The sequence below is a fragment of the Equus caballus genome, chromosome 14, assembly GCF_041296265.1.
Source record: "Equus caballus isolate H_3958 breed thoroughbred chromosome 14, TB-T2T, whole genome shotgun sequence".
Lineage (NCBI taxonomy): Eukaryota > Metazoa > Chordata > Mammalia > Perissodactyla > Equidae > Equus > Equus caballus.
Window position 1 is genome coordinate 67022934 of NC_091697.1, and position 15054 is coordinate 67037987.

The window sequence follows — 15054 nt, forward strand, 5'->3', positions numbered from 1 at the left end:
AAGCAGAGGCACCGTGACTGCCTGGCGGGAACTTGTAGAGTATTGAAGAACAACCACAAACAGCAGACAATAGATAGCCCACCTTAATGTGAGATTTAATTTTGGGATAACGAATTAAGAAATTGTCTATGTGATGCTATTTCTCAAATATGCCCAACTAGTAAGAATTTATGGCAAATAATACTGACTTCTCAGAGCTGAGGGTTAAGGGTAAAAAAATGTTTTGTAAACTGACCCCCCTCCAAAAAAAGGAAGAAACATTTGTTTTCAAAGGATTAACAAACATGCAATATGTTCCTTTGTGTTAGGGCAGAAATGTGAAATATGTGTGTTCTTTTTTTCTTCAGGATTATTTTTATACTAGAGACATAGCACACATTAAAATATAAGGAGAGTAAAATTAATTTTTGTGAACATTAGCTTGACTGGTAGATAATACTTTTCTTTGTTAACTTTGGCACAATAGGGTTAAAGAGGGACCTTCATAAGACTGTACTCAACTGCTTGTCTACTGGGAACCTATGCTGTGCACAGCATGGCCCTGGACTCTAAGGATGACACACTGGAGCGGAAGCCATTGCCCCTGCCTTCAAAAGGCATTTGGTCTAGTGACAAAAACATGCTAACGTATAATATATATGCTATATATATAGTTATATTACATGTATATATACTCATACATGTATATATCATTTATTGTAAGATATATTTAACTAATTATTTATTAACAGTTAATAAAGGAATAATACTGCACAGTTGTGAGTATAAGAATAAAACATTCAGAAAAGAGAGGGACTCGTGTGGGCAGGACTATTTTTAATCTCCAATTCATGGTAAAGGAAACTGAAGCTGGGAGAAGTTAAGCTCTCGCCCTAACCAGCAGGAAGAGGTGGCATTGAACTTCAGACCTCTCGCTTTCAACAGCTCTTTCTGAAAGAGAAAGGGAAGGGAAAAGCAAAGCTGACTGAGCTGTGAAGCAGAGGTGCTAAGAAACGGGGCTACCAACTCTAGGATCCCCAAGAGTTGCACGGAGGAGCTCCTGATGGCAAAAAACCCATTTCTCAGAGGCCTGGACATGGCCCAGAGCCCGGAAGGCCCAGGAAGCAATACTACATCCCCTGCCAAGGAAGGTAGGCAACTGTCATGTGTACACTTCAAGGAGGAAAGAAAAAATCTTCCTTTGGAAACTAAACACTGGCTCTGCCAATCCAACCTCACTGAGGTCATTTGAGAACTGAGGAGTTCAAAGGTTCTCTACAGCTTCCATTTACTTTGGCATAAGATTTAACAGAAAAAGAACTAAGGGAGAATTTATATGGCCCAGGCTGTTTTCCAAATCACAAACTGCTAAAGTTATTTAGAATTTACTTTAACTCACAATCACATGTAAAGTGGTTCAGATGTAAATACTTTCCGTGTGGCTTCAGGCAATCTAGGTTTCCTCAAACGCACATGAGCAGTTCGAATATTAAAGATTTGGATTCAAAATCTCAGAGTACTTTCGGGCTCCTCTTGATTAGAGACTGCTGTTGCTTTATGCTGCGACGTCGGGTTAGAGGAGGAGAAATAAAACACACTGCCTTCATTTGGGCATTAGGTTCTCACAGTAGCGCTAAGATAAACAAACTTGCAGGCTGAGGGAAGGGCATTTACTCCTTTAAATTGAGTATGTAATATAAATAAATGTCTTTTAAGAAGAGATGACTGAAACTTGATTCTAAGTCTGAATCTATACAAGAGCACTAATTTATTTTAATGAAGATCAGTATAGCACCTATGACGGAGGGCAGGCCTTCTTGAGAGCAGCGCTGGTCTAACCAAGCAGGATAATTCACTAGGTCACAGAAAGATGCTGCTTGAAATTGTCTGATTTGTTCACCGGCTAGGAGCAAATTGATATTTGCATTTTTATATAGAACAAAATGAAGGGAATTACCAAATCTTTTATCTTGTAATCAATGGCTGACTGAAGTGATTTTCAATTCTCTCTAAGGCAGTGATTTTGTGACCAGCCAGGGCAGGACTAAAACCCCCTCGCTCCAAATTAGAAGTGAATGGAGAGGAACTTCAGGCTGGCTGGGCCAGAACAATTAAATGGTAATTGCCTTTTAGATATCCTAATGTTCTAATTATATTAGTGTGCTAAGTGCTGCGAGATGTGGATAAGAGCTCCGGCCCGCTCTGGGTGGGGAAAGGGAGCTAATATTGATGAAGCCTGGCACTGAGCTGGACCCTTCACAGACGTTCTCTTTCCTGAAATCCACAAATAACCCACAAAGGATTATTAGCTTCAATAAGGCTGAGTAACCTGCCCAGTTGGTTCCAGTTGGTATGTGACTGAATCAGGAGTCCCACCAGGGCTGTGTGGCTCCAAAGAGCAGTGGGTTGGCAGGGCCTTGAGTAGGGATGGGGAGAAATACTGGATTCAAAAACTGGAAGAAATCTGGCAGCAGAGAAAGATGAGAGAATTTGAGAACCAGGTCCTAAAGAAAAAGTGTACAGATATGAGCCCACTGTTCGTGCCACCTGTATGTGGAAAGGAAGAGCTCAGGATAGGAAGCTTTGTGGGCAGGTTCTGGGGACGCCTTGATGTCAGAACACAGGAGGCTGGCAGGGGAGGAGCTGCCCTATAAGGAGATGAGTGGCTATATGGCGCAGAGGGAAACACTAGACGTGCCAGAGAAGAGGCCCCCAGATGTCTAAGGCTGAAAGGCCTGGTGAACCAGAAGTGAAGTGGAGGGGGCAATCCCTCTGCCTGACACTCTCTAGGCCAATCGAGGAGAATGACAAAGTCTATCCCTAGGATTTGGAAGACAGAAGACCTGGGTTAAATCATGTAAGGATGTGAAAGGTTTCTCAAGTCATATCTGCTCTGAGCCTCAGGTTCCTAATAAAGAGTTTCCTAGAGACGTGTGTGTGTATGCAAGTGCATACAAGTGTGTGTGCACACACATACATGCGTGTGTATATATATATATATATATATGTTTGTATGCATGTATATGTTTATGTTTACATATACACACAGCTATGAGGTGATCATAGGATCAAACGAAATTGTGAACCCAGTCTGAAGGTTGCAAAGTGTTATACAATTGATAGTTTTTGTATTTATTTCCTAAAATCATTCAGGCAGTCATAGAGGTGCTTTCTGCTTGTAACTGGAAGGTGCTACATGGGCTCTTTGCCAAAGGCCGGAATTCTAAATACACTGTCTTTACAGCATAAGCTCAATTCCTTGGCAAGCAGTTGTGGAAAATTCCCCCAATCTTCTCCAGGCCTGACTCCAGCCCTGAGCCCCTTGGTCTTCATCTCTACTCTATCCTCTAAAGATTAAACCCATCTGTGGCTTTTTGCACCTGACCATACACATCCAATTCTCACCAACCCTACACTTAAAACCCATCCCAGCTTTAGATTCCATCCCATCTTTTCTGCCCTCACATCCGAACTTCTCAAAAGAAGCATCTATATTCACTGTTGCCACCTTCTTGTCTCCTTTTACTTCTTAATCCACCACAATTTGGTTTCTACGTCTTTTTCCTCTGGAAATGATTTAGAACAAGATCAGTTCCTATCACTAAATCCAATAACACCTGGACCTGTCTGAGATTCTTTCCCTTTTTCCTTTAAGGTTCTAATTTTTTTGCACCCTACAGATCACAAATCTTGGTCCACATCTCTTCTCATTCAACCACTGACCCCTATATGTTCAGATATCCATCTGCTCCTTGATATCACTACCTGGATGTCCCATAGGCTTTCCAACTCAAACTTAACCTTATTTGGCAACACCATCATCCTCCACTCAGCTATGGTTAGAGATGTGGGTGTTATCCCTGGCCCTTCTCTCTCCCTCACCTGGACATTCAATCATCCTGTTATTTAAGTCTTTATCCTTTCCATCCCTCCTACTATTTTCTTATAGCTTCTCACTGTGTCTTGCTTGAATGAATTTGAAAAGGACAAGACTAAAGGCAAGGAAATAAGTAAATCTTTGCTTCTTCAAAATCATTCTGAATCTACACAACTGTCCAAGGGACTTAAAACACAAAGATGGACTTGTCATTTCCCTACTGAAAACACCCCAGTGTCTTTCCACAGCCTGCAGGGCAGATGGCCAGTTCCTCCACCAGTCATATGAAGCCTCCCATGTCGGGTGGCTGCCTATTGTTCAGCTCCTACAATCTATGACTCACATTGGAAACTTCAATGACCCTGACTGAGATTCTGTTCCATGCTGTTCCCCGTCCTGGGGTTTTGGCTTATGTTGGTATCTGTGTGAACATCCTCCTCTTCTCATGACCACTCCAAACTATCCAAACCACCACTTGCCAATGAATGATGCAATCATTTGTCTATTTACTCTTAGATCCATTCTCTCAGCTAACTATAGTTCCTAACCTCCTTTGCCAGCTGACTGGCTTCCTGGTAGGTCTGGCCAAAGGCAGACTCAGGCAGAAGATTAGAAAGCAGGGAGAAGGGACTTGGTAAGGGTCTCTCTTTGTCTGCCTCTCTCGCTCTGTCTCTCTGTCTCTGTCTCACACACATACACACACCCTTGCCCTGCCACAGGCAGTGTCTCCCGTATGTCATCAGTTCTTGCAAGGCAGCCTCATTAGCCTCACTGTCATCATTCTCAGTTGTTCTAGAAGGCTCTAACTTGCAGTCAATAAGAGACCTCTTTTCTTTGTCTGTTCAGTTTTAGGGGTGGCAGTGGCTTCTTGCTTTTGCTAATCTTAGGACTGCCTTATCTTGCTTAGTTTGGTGTCTCAGCTCTTCCAGCACCAGAGAACTAATGCCCTATTTTAATTTCCCACTGTTAGAAATATCTAGAGTTGTTTCTGTTTATTCTGACTTCACCCTGACTAATTCACTTCGTTTACCCTTTAAACTTACTCTTTAAAGACTCATCTCAGAGTTACTTAGGAAGTAACTCCAAAGGAAGCATTCAAGTCTATACCTGACTTCGAGTTTAGATTATCTACTTGCTCATTCCCGTGCAACATTCCTGAGCAAATTACATTCAATGTACTTACCATAACTAAATATTTTTTGCACATTCATCTGCTTCCCTCACGATAAGATCCTTTGTCTTGTTCACCATAATCCACAGTGCTCAGCACAGACTTTGGTATACAAAAGGCACTTAAGAAGTTGTTGAATGAATGAAAAAGTTCATTGAATGAAGCAGTGACACAAAACACAGATCTATTTACAAGAAGCTAACTTTAGCTTAGCCACAGAAGATACTGAAAATTTTCTGCACCAGTACTGTGGAAAGTCTTATCAGAAAACAAACCACAGTTTAATATTTTAAAATAAATATACGACATACTGCATTTTGGGGAAGGGCATGTATCAAAAAATCAAAGTCACGACTCCAAAAAAATTTAGGGTTAATGTTTTTCAAACAGTCCAGAGAGGAAATTGGAGAAAGTAAGAAGAAGATGGACATTTAACAACAGTGAACACACCAAACCAGGCTGACCAAGGATCAGGGGAGGGCAACAAAGCAGGCAGGAACCTAAGGGGAAAAAAATCCGCCAATACAGAGTTTTCCTGAGATTCTGACAGGTTCTTTTGAGGTTCCTTTTATGTTCAAACTCTAGCCTTACCCAAATGTCTTGCATGTGACTCTTTTTATTACTATTCTTTTGTGTTTCTTTTCATTGGAGAAAGCCATTGAGGACTACTATTTTAAAAATTACTGAATAGAAGGGAAGTTCTTCAACTTAATAAAGAATATTTACAAAATCCTACAGCTAACATCATACATAATGATGAGCAACTCAAATATTTCCCATTAAGATCAGGAACAAGGCAAGAATGTCCTTTCACCACTCTTTTTCAACATTGTACTGGACGTCCTAGCTATTGCAATTAGACAAAAGGAAGTACAAGGTATACCGATTGGGAAGGAAGAAATAAAACTCTCTTTGTACATGACATGACTGTCTATTTAGAAAATCTGAAATAATTGACTAAAACGTCCTGGAACTGATAAATTATCATAGTAAAGTTGCAGGATATAAGGTTAATAAACAAAAGTCAATTGCTTTTCTATATACCAGCAATGAACAAGTGGAATTTGAAATTAAAAACACGTCATTTATATTAACACCCCCCAAAATGAAATACTTAGGTATAAATCTAACAACACATATACAATATCTATATGAGGAAAACTACAAAATTCTGATAAATGAAAGGAGAGATGTCCCATATTCATGGATAGGAAGACTCAATACTGTCAAGATGACAGTTCTTCCCAACTTGATCTATAGATTCAACACAATCTCAAACAAAATCTCAACAAGCTATTTCATGGATATTGACAAACTGATTATAAAATTTATATGGGAGGCAAAGGACCCAGAATAGCCAACACTATATTGAAGGAGAAGAACAAAGTTGGAGGACTGACATTACCTGACTTCAAGACTTACTATAAACATATACTAATCAAGACAGTGGGGGTATTGGTAAAAGAATAGATAAATAGGTCAATGGAACAGAATAAGGAAAAAAAAGAGGAGTATTGGCAACAGACATTAGCTAAGGGCAAATCTTCCTCAGCAAAAAAAAAGAAAAAAGAAAAAATTAAAAACTTCTGCTCTGTGAAAGATAATGTCAATACAATGAGAAGACATGATACAGACTTTGAGGAAACATTTGTGAAAGATACATCTGACAAATGACTATTATCCAAAATACACAAAGAACTCTTGAAACTCAAAAATAAGAACACAAACAACTGATTAAAAAATCGACCACAGATCTTAACGGACACCTCACCAATGAAGATCTACAGATGGCAAAAAAGCATATGAAAAGTTGCTCCCTATCATATGTTATCAGGGAAATGGACATTAAAACAATAATGAGATGCCACTACACACCTATTAAAGTGGCCAAAATCCAGAACACAGACAACACCAAATGCTGTCAAAAATGAGGAGCAACAGGAACTTTCATTCATTGCTGGTGGGAATGTGAAATGGTACAGCCATATTGCAAAACAGTTGGGCAGTTTCTTACAAAACTGAACATATTCTTACCATGTGATCTAGCAATCGTACTTTTTGGCATTTACCCAAAGGAGATGAAAACTTATGTCCATGTAAAAATTTGCACAGGGATGTTTATAGCAGCTTTATTCATAATTGCCAAAACTTGAAAGGAACAAAGATGTCCTTCAGAAGGTGAATGGATAAATAAGCAGGGGTACGTTCAGATAATGGAATACAATTTAACACTAAAAAGAAATGAGCTATCAAGCCATCAAGAGACATGGAGGAACCTTAAATGCATATTACTAAACGAAAGAAGCCAATCTGAAAAGTCTACATACTGTATGATTCCAACTACATGACATTCAAAACTATGGAGAGAGTAAAAAGATTAGTGGTTGCCAGAAGTTGGTGTCGGGGAGAGCAACAAACAGGTAGAACACAGAGGATATAGAGGGCAGTGAAAGTACTTTGTATGAGACTATAATGTTGGATACATGTCATTATACATTTGTCCAAACCCCTAAGCTGTATACAACACCAAAAATGAATCCTAAGGTAAACTATGGGCTTTGTGTGATTATGATGTGTCAATGTAGGTTCATCAGTTGTAACAAATGTACAACTCTGGTGGGGGATGTTGATAACAGAGGAGGCTGTGCATGTATGGGGGCAGGAGGTATACAGAAAGTCTCTGCACTTTCCTCTTAATTTTGCTGTGAATCTAAAAATTCTCTAAAAAAATTAAGTCCTTAAAAAAATACTGATTATCTACCACAACCTTACCAGTTTACAAATTAAGGAAATTCAATTGAGAAGGGCCCAGTGACTCGCTCAATGCTTTCTAATGGCAGAGAGACAAAGGTCTCCCAAGTTGTTCTGCTTGCTATATTTTTCAAATTTATTGGAAAATAAATACATAAGTAACAGTAATAAAAATGAATGAAATGAAATTAGTGAGAAAAGTATTTATTTTTTGACATTAAAGCAACTTGATCTTGGTGTCGGGGAGAGCAAGACAACATGGATTTGTGACTACTTGAATTGTTGGCATTAAGTGCAACCAAGAGAGTGAGAAAAACAACAGCAGCCATAGTACCTGGAAACTCAGTGTTTTAAACATAGATTCTTTCCATCTTGACCACATCTTTTGTCTGCGATTCAAATGCTCATCAAACTTTTCAAATTCCATCCTCCAAGGGGAAGCTAGCTGGAGCACATGTTGCTGCACTATTGATTTCATTTGCATGTGTTTGTTACCATTATACCATTACCAAGGGAGGGGGCATTGCCAAGGCCACTGAGTGTGGTTCATATTCAGTTCAGCCTCAGTTGGACCTCTGCTTCATTTGTCAAACTCCAATTGAGTTCTTGGCTCACTCCATTCTTGTTATCTAGTGAAATGTAGACATTCTCCAGTTTCCTCTCCCCCATTTAATCTGATTCTGTACTTAGTAACAGTATACATTCCTTGAGTTCTCTGTCTTCAAACATGCCATTTCTACTGATAAACTTTAAATTTTCCCTGTTCTAATCTACTACAATTCTCTTCAAGTCAATACTGTAGTTCCTTTGCATATCTCCGAGCTTAACAGAGGAAAAATCTGGCTCTTCACCATTATTCTTTCCATTTGTTCCATTCCTGGGGTCAGAAAACACCCACATTCCTGAATTTCCAGCACTCCCTATGGTGATCCATACTGGTAATCTTTATACCTCAGTGGGCAACAACGTCCATATTTATCTCACACTCTTGCCAGATTTCTGTTCCATCACCCACTGTTCAAAGACATTTAAAGAATGGAGACTCAGTATCCTCATCAGTAAAAGAGGCACATTTGACCCTTGAGAGCATTGTGAAGATTAAATGAGATCATGAAGGCAAACTCCTTAGAATAGTGCTCAACAGCTGTTCGTTGTTATTGTTTTTATTATTATTCTCATTGTAGATTGACTATAATATCTCCAATGATACACAAAATAACTCAGTGCACAAGGTCAGTGATGATTAGGAAATCAGGACGCTGCTGCTGGAATTTAGAACATTCACATATCTTATCTTCTGTTTTTAGTTGTCCCCATAGTGCATCCGTCCTCCACTAGTAAAAAACCACAAGGGTCATTCTTTCAAAATCATTACTGGCCAGTTTTATAGATGGTTAAAAGATTATTGTGCTGATACAGGCCTGAGGAAGCATGAAAGATCTTTTCCTCTTCTCTGTATCTGGCTTGTCATTATGAACTGATTATGTGGAAGCAGAAGAGCAAATGATACGATAGAAAAGCTGTTCTGGAAAACCCAGGGACAGCATGAGCAAACATGCTGAAAAAGAACATGCTGGGGACCTTTAGGTCAGTGCTATAGCTCTTCTTCAGGGGATGACAATAATTCTACACAGGGGGCCTGGTTATCCAATGTCCTACAGTTTCAAGGTTGCCTAGGGATATAAAAGTCATCATAACACGAAAATATTCATGAATTGGCCGTTTTAAAAAATACTCCACCTACCCCCCACCAATGTCCTTTCCTGCTTACAAGGAGCATCTTTCCATATCCATTAAAGCAACATCTTTGGAAGTTAGTCTCGTACTCGTGGGAAGTTTCAAACCCTCCTTCAAAGCAACACAAATACAATGCAAGTGTATTGGAAGTACAACTGCAAAGCTTGCAAAAGATGCAGGATTCATGAAGTCAGAAATAGTTCTTGAGTGCTCAACAGATGTTGAGGAACCGCTTGAAATACACATCAGGCCACTAGAGAAGTTGGAGTAGGTAGTAATTTCAGAAACATATCAACAAAGATACTGATGTAATAGACGTTTCACAAGAGAACGATCTGACTATCAAAAGATAAAGAGAAGGCTTTGGACAAGTTGATGAAGCCAAAGGGCATTTTTGTTTTTTGGCAATAATGACCATCACTATATATTGCAAAGACACAGAAAATGAAGAATGGCATGTAATATGAATGTATAATTTTGTGGAAAGAATTGATTCCCAATTCATTTTAAAGATCTAACTTAAGCCTCATTAACTACAGGCATAAATGGACTTATTTTTATAATTTCAGTTTAATTTTTCAAGACAAATTCCAATTAGGTGAATTTTGTTTGACGTTTTACTATTTACTCTGAAAATATGATTCAGTTTTAAGTGACTTCATTTTATAAGTGGTCTTTTATTCCTCTCCTGATTATTCTCAGATAATGAGGACCTCTGGTACATATAATCATACTTTTTTTTTCATGGAGTATACTTGGAAACATTACAAAATAAAACTTAAGTGCTAAGTGAATGTAGTCCAAAAACACGGAGTTCTCTTATCCAAGTAGAGTTCCAGCTAACGAATTTCAAGAAGCTAAAGAGACAGCACTGCTTTTTGAGTAATTACTACATGCCACATACTTTACGTCCCTAATTTCTAAAACTTAGAACAACTCTGCAAAGTTGGTAAATTATTCCCATTTTAGAGACAGGAAAACTGAGACATGGGTCAAGTAACAATCATTAGTTCACAGAGCAAGTGATTGGAGGAGAAAGGATTATAATCCACATGGAATAAGAGCTTAAAATCATTCCATCTTATGCTGAGGAGAAAGTATACCTGGTGCCAGATGTTGGAGTTGGTGGGAACCACTAGTTCTCAGTTCAGTTGTTAATACAACCCTATTCATTACCAGTCTCCACAAGAAAGAAACTAAAACGTAGTTTCTGGGACTGGCTGTACAGCCTGTCAGGAAGACGGAAAATCCACAGCTCCGAGTGGTTCCCGGCCTTCTGTTCAACTGGTGCTGCTAGAGACATCTAAAGCACTTCCAAGCATTCTTATGTATGTGCTTGTTGTGGGATATTCTTTTGAGGAGAAAGGCTGGCTAGGTTACTAAACATTTAGGTCTCGATGAGCCAAAAGCAATTCTACCATTAAAATGTTAAAATCCAAAAAGAACTGTGGGAAAGTGGTTACAGGTGCTCCCTGGAACAATGTTTTCCCACTTCTGCATGAAAGAGCCCCAACACAAGTGCAAATAATCAACCCTGACTGCCGAAAGACGTTCTTAAAATCCAGTAGGCTCTCCAAGCTGCAGCACGTTACACACACAGGAATCCTTGCAGCATGAGATCCTCCTCTTGAGAAGCTGAAGGCACTATTATTTGTGGTTCCCAACACATGGTAGACACCAAGGTCTTTATCTCTAAGCCTGCAGCCTCATGGGCTGCTTAGCACTCAGTCTTTAATGACATATTATGCTTTATCTTTCCAATAAAAATAAAATTAATATGACTTTCCATTAATAGCTATTATATTTCTCTCATAAGGCCCTATTACATAAAAGTATTCACTAATTCATTAAGCTTTCTGGAGAAAGATAGTGGATCTGCAAAGGATATGTGTTTTACTCAAGATCTAAACATCTCATATTGTTACTCAGAGCAATAGAATACTGGACATTAGACCTATGCAAAAATTTAAATGCTCTGACTTTATTTTGATAGTTCAACTCTAATAAATTTCTGGAATCTAGGCTTCAGAACATGATTTAGTAAATTATTCTGGGCTTAAATGATTTATTTCTCTGTCTTAAAACCAAGCAAAAATGACAAATTATTGTTTTTGAAACCATTCTTACTTGAAAATAACTTTCATATCTACTATATGGAATGATTTCCTATCTAGATAATTGCATGTTAAGAATGGTTTTTTAAAAACCTTATATGAAGGTTTCAGATAAGGTTTAAAACATAAGAAAATCTTAAAAAGCCAAGAATCAAACTTATTTTTTAATAGATGTGATTTTTTTACAAGGAGGACACACATTCTTAGCCCTGGATTACCTTACTGCTTACTACGTATATTCAGAAGTTTCTTGGAGTTCAAAAGTTCACAGCAACAATTTATAAGGGTCTCAGCTCTGAAGCAAGCCAGAGGGAAAGTGCTGCTTTCAATCAACACTCAGCTACAACCCACATGCCGCAGCAGATTCCGCCAAGCCCGTGTGATGGAGAGGGCTGCGTTTACACACCGTTGGCACACTTAAAAAGTATGACTTTCCACAAGACAAATTCAAAAAAGTCACACAAATACCTGTGAGTACACACCTTCCATAACTCTAACTTTTGGGAACTGTAGCCTTAGTGAGAGGAAAAAAACACCCTTTGTTTGTGCAAACACCCTGGAGTAAATGGGAGGAATATGGTTTATTGTGCTCAACAGAGAACAGAAAAAGTGCTCTTTTCTCCTGGAAGTCTGTTAATGTCCATCTTTGAAGGTTGGAGTTCCCAAAGTGAGGCTCCGAGGAGATGAGGCGAAACGGGCAAACAGGGGAATCAGAAGAGATTTCAAGATGATCCCCCCAAGTTTCCCCTTACATATTGAGAAACATATTTTAATTTTTTCAGTTATGAAATTTAAGCCTATTTGGGGCTATGGAGACAAAGATTAAAGTGATGAAGATATCTCTTCCTGAAAAACATAAGGCTCTTCCTTCTTTTCTTCTCCCTTCTGGTCCCTCCCTCCCTCTTTCCTTCCACTTAGATTTATTGAGCACCACGTGGCAGACACAGCCATAAGGCATTCAGCAGTGAAGAAGCAAGACAGGCTCGCGCCCACAGGGAACTCATATTTTAAGGCAGCACTGTCCAGTGGAACTTTCTGTGATGAGGGGAGTGTTCTATGTCTGCATTGTCCCATATGGTAGCCACTAGCCACAGGTGGCTATTGAACACTTGTAAGGTGGCTAGTGCAATCGAGGAACTCAATTTTAACTTTTATTTCATTTTAACTTATTACATTTAAATTTAAATAGCCACATGTGGCTAGTGGCTACCATATTGGACAGCACAGTTCCAGCGGATTAACCAGACAATAACAAGTAAATAAGTAGGTATATAAAATCTTTTCAAGTTTGGATAAGTGCAATAAAGACAAAAAAAAGCAGACTGTTGGGGGGGGTGGCTGGGCTCTTTTAATTATGGTAGGTCAAGAAAGGAAGGCCTCTTTCTGCATGACAAAAGGCATCAAACCACAGAAAACAGAAGGGAAGAGGATTCCAAGTAGAGGGAACTGCAAGTGCAAAAAGGCATGAGGTGAGTGTGAGCTCAGCAGAGAGACCCAGCAAGAAGGCCAGTCTGGAGGAGAAGGGGATCGAGCATGAGGAGACTGAGTCAGAGAGGTAGGCAGAGATGTGAGCATGCAGGGCCTTAGGGCCCATGGAAAGGAGTCTGGAATTTACTGTGATGTGGAGGGAAGCCAGTGAATGGTTTCAAGTGGGAGAGTATCAGGAGCTGATTTATGTTTAATAAGATCAGACGAGTGGTTAGCTGGAGACCAGACTCCAAGAGTAGAAGAACGGAAATAGCGGTCAGGTAGGACGGAACTGCGCAGTCAGGCCTGATGTTCCAGCGGCTCATCTAGGGCCATACCAGTGCCAGACTCATCATGTACTATGACGGTAGAGCCAATAGGCCTTTGTGATGGATGACGTGTGGTGAGAATGTATGCGTATGCGAGGAAGAAAAGGGAGATCGCAGAGGAAGATTCCAAAGTTACTTGTAGGACTTGTCCCAACATCACCAGACTCTGGGGAGGGAATCACCTTTGAACCCTTGCACAGCATGAGAAGAAAAGGTGCTCAAATTCCTAGTAGTCACACCAGAAAAGCCCTTATCAATTCGTTAGGGAGCCAGTGTGTACACACACGTGTGCATGTGTGTATAAAATTTTAAGTAAAATGTGCCCAATTATTTCAGTCCAATCAAAAAGAACTTCTTTAACTTTAGGCATATAAACTGTGTAATGATCTTCTAAAAAGGAAGCCAACTATTGCAACATTCCATTGCTGCCAAAATACACTTTGGCATAGTATTAAACACAATCTACATTTATTTAAACATGCAAAAATGCCACCCACCTTCAAAACCAGTATTCTAAACCATAACCAAATGCTATCTAGTAGGAGAGCTGGGGTACAGACCACTTAAATCTCTCATCACACATGTTGTTTTCAAGCGTTTAACCCTGGAGTTGACAACAGATTTCCCCTGATGTGTCTATCGGTGTGTTATGCACAGAAAAGCCCCACAGGGGCATCACAGATACAGTGGTGTCGCTAGATGTATGCATTTGATTTCAATTCATTTCTCCAGAGAGAGGGAGGAAGAAAGGAAAACAATTGGCATAGTGTGGTAAATTCCACTCAGCATTCCCCTTAATGAGTCTAGGCCGGATAATGAACATGGGACTCAGGACAGGAAATCAGCTGTAACACTTGTTGGTTTGGTTCCCATTGATTTCATGGTGTGGGGATCTTACCATGCTGCGTGCCCTTCTAGTGTTACTTTTTCCTGTAATGTGGCCCTACCTCATCTAATGCTCAAAGAAAGTGCTGTTTCCAATGCTGGAGGAAAAACTGGCAGCACTGGGCTCATGGGAAGGAGGATTTTATGGGCAATTTACCGGGCATTCAAGGGTCATTTTGACTAGACATAATTTTTGCTTCATGTACTGAGTTTATAACCTAATCACCTTTTGGAATGGGGGGTTCGCTGTATATCATTATTGGCACAGAGTTGCTTCAACTTGGGTTCGCTTCAGAAGGAAAATCATGAAGAATCTTATAAGACTATCTTTGAGCCCGAAAGAGCTTGAAAATCAAGCTCTTTCAGGATTTTTTAGAAGTCATCCCAAAGATGAAGGGCATGAACAGAAACAAAACAGAATACACAAATTTTGAGAGGTCTTAGCTATTAGAATTATGGCCTCAGAAACAGTTATAAACCTAAGTTGAATTTGTTGTGTTTATTTATATAACCTGTGGAAAAGTAACAGGGAAGTCTTTGCATAGAATTTGCTTTGCCTTTCTAGAAGTGTCTATAGGATAAGGCTAAACTCGGGAACAAAGAGCATATGCAACCCCTCACACACGGACTTTTTAAAGATTATGTGATCTCAAAACCTAAACATTTTTTTGGAACATAAAACCAGAATTTACATCCTGGCACTTGCAGACTTGGGAGTGATGCCTAGAAAAACAAACATGTTTT

At 39.5% G+C, this 15054-nt stretch overlaps 1 protein-coding gene across 16 annotated transcripts in view; it reads right to left on the bottom strand.

Annotated features, from left to right (window-relative positions):
- The window catches only part of SNCAIP (synuclein alpha interacting protein), a 138645-nt gene that overhangs the window by 84583 nt on the left and 39008 nt on the right, over positions 1-15054 (bottom strand). Inside the window, exon 1 of one of the 16 annotated variants that reach the window (XM_023617809.2) lies at positions 5040-5149. The exons of the other annotated variants lie outside the window; for them this stretch is intronic. The gene's annotated coding sequence lies outside the window, so the exon portion shown is untranslated. Of the gene's footprint in view, positions 1-5039; positions 5150-15054 lie in introns of those variants that run through there. 16 annotated transcript variants of the gene reach the window in all.